At 32.8% G+C, this 2,555-nt stretch overlaps 1 long non-coding RNA gene across 1 annotated transcript; it reads left to right on the top strand.

The window, feature by feature from the left end:
* The first annotated feature begins 854 nt into the window (after nt 1-854).
* Nucleotides 855-1,685, top strand: LOC129908406 (uncharacterized). Its single transcript, XR_008771274.1, has 2 exons — nt 855-1,443; nt 1,510-1,685. It is a non-coding gene; the product is annotated as an uncharacterized LOC129908406 (long non-coding RNA).
* The last annotated feature ends 870 nt before the right edge of the window (nt 1,686-2,555 follow it).

Here is a 2,555-nt window from a genome sequence, read left to right as displayed (position 1 = left end):
TTATTTTTTGTCGGTTTTTTTAAGATGAAAACTTAATATGAAATAAAAATCACCTTAAGCGTATTCCACTTATTTTAAGCGGAAATCGTATTGTCTTAGGGTGGTGGGATTTCTTAAGTTAATTTTCCAATAAGGCACAGCAAGGCCACATCCTATTTAAATTCGAGGGCCTTTCCACCAACGAAATTAAAATGCACCACAGAGCACAGAGAAAAAGACCACCTTAAATTAAGCGGATTCCTGCACGGTTTTTTGTCAAGATAACTTCCGTCTTAAATTATGGAAATCCGCACTTAATTTCAGATGAAAATTTTCTTATTTTTTTGATAATAAGAAAATGTTCACCTTAAATTAAGTGTATTTCCGCTTCATTTAAGACGGAAGTCATCTTGGCCTAAACCGCTTATTTGTATGTCCTTTTATTCTCTGTGAAGAAACAACACCATCGCCGCATATTGCAACCCTTAGAGTGCAGGAGCACGTCTCCAACCTTTTAAAGTACTACTTACAATGGGGCCTAAATATCAAACCCAGAAAAGACAGACCCACCACAGACAAGGACGAGGGCCAGAGGAAGAATCGCTGAAAGGAGTCGGAACATTACAATCCGGTGTATTTTATTTTATAACAACTATCCCTTTTAGCATTAGAAATAAGTTAGGCAATTCTGTTTTCTTTTAATGGAGAAAAATATAACAGTTCAATTTATTGAGTACAATTCCATTTGAAATCCATATATACCACTTGAGAAGCTATTATCTTTTTTGTTGAAAAAAAATTAGAAAAATCATAAAATAAAAAATACTTCAACCGTCTATAAATGTTTAAAATTCTTTAATTAAGTGTGAATCCTATAAACTCTGTTAATCCGGTCAGTGAACTTTTATATATTTTCCACTTGGATATGAATATCCCATTTTAATCCTAGCGAGCTACTATTATCCCATTTAATGTTTGAACTAAAATATTTGCCTCAAAAAAAAAAAAAAAATATAAAAAACAAAGCAATAACAAAAATGCAATATCCAATTCGAGTACTCGAGTTCCATCATCAAATCAAATTGTGGAATGAGAAGTAAAATTAAACAAAAACTCTCTTGCACTCACGGAAATATTATTATTAAATGCACAAGAGGATAGATGCGATATATTCTCTTTCTCTATGCAAAAAATATATATATACAAAAAAAAAAAGGATATCAAAATCGGTGGGTGTGAAAATGAAAACCCCATGGGAAACCCCACACGAAGGATTATATTGTGTGTTGTGTATTGTTAAGCCGTGTGAATTCTCGCGCATTAAAATTGCGGCCGGACATTTCGAATGTAAATTAAAATTCATTGATTCAATCCCAGTTCAGCAGCAGCGCGGACTTCTCATTCTCCATTGCCCAGGAGCAGATAGATAGCAAAGCAATTTGTTAAAGCAACTACATCCTTTTTGTATGATTTTTTATTTTTATTATTGTTGTTGTTTTTTTTTTTTACGGAAATATTTTAATATTTCAGAAGTGTGCCGAGGTGGAGGTTATAATTTGTCTTTAAATTTGAATTTCAGGTATATTCAGCTGTGAAATTGGATGGATTCTCCATTAATTTGTTAATTTGTTTTTTATTTTCAATAAAATTCTTTTATTTTTTATTTAATTATATCAAAAAGAAATATTATTCAGTTGAATGGGAAACGTGTTTTGAAATCGAATGCATAATTTAATAATAAAATTATTAGCATATCTACTTTTCCGTTATCAATTTTATCAATCCCCCCACACTAGCAAACAGCAGTTATTGATATAATTTTTTCTAAGAGTGATGTTTGATTAAATCAGCCAAGTCAGGTGTTGAAATTTTCAAACAATTATGAGTACCAGAAAACTCCTGCTAGTGTATTTAAGTGCCCTCAAGACCTTGTAGTCGTCAGGACTGGAATGAACCGGGTATTTTTACTATACTCTTTTGGAGTGGATTAGTCTCTTCTTTGCTGGATTAAAAACTACCTTTCGCACCGTTCAGTAAAATTCATATTGGATGTATTCATATCTGAAGACTGAAGCCCACAAAATAAATGCTGGTATGCCTCAGGGCTCCGTTCTGTCTCCGACTCTCTTTCTCATTATTATAAATTATTTTCTTTAGTGAGGCGGCTTAGCAACAAAATCGTGCACTTTGTGATAAAAGCATACAATTTATATCATTGGTAGTACTCAATATAAGAGTTATTTTGAGATATTGGGCCTCCTTGTATTCCACCCAGGAGGGTAGATACAAGAGCTTTTCTGTGTTGCACCCGCATTGTTGCAAATCACATTATAGCTAATGAAACCTTTTTATTAATACAATACATGATTTCGAGGTAATTTTTAACTCCCGATCGAATTAAACCAATAGCAATATGCCTGGACCGTCATGTAAAAAGTAATTGCACTCTTTATAAATATTCATTTATTATTACCAAGTACTCCTTGAAAATAAGTGCTAGGCTGATGTAATTTTGTATGCACGTTTACTATACCATAGAAAATAAAATGCACGACTGGGTCGCACGAACTTACTCT

The sequence above is a fragment of the Episyrphus balteatus genome, chromosome 2 (genome assembly GCF_945859705.1).
Source record: "Episyrphus balteatus chromosome 2, idEpiBalt1.1, whole genome shotgun sequence".
Taxonomy (NCBI): domain Eukaryota; kingdom Metazoa; phylum Arthropoda; class Insecta; order Diptera; family Syrphidae; genus Episyrphus; species Episyrphus balteatus.
The sequence above is the reverse complement of the archived record's forward strand: the minus strand, read 5'-3'. Positions and strand labels throughout refer to the sequence as shown.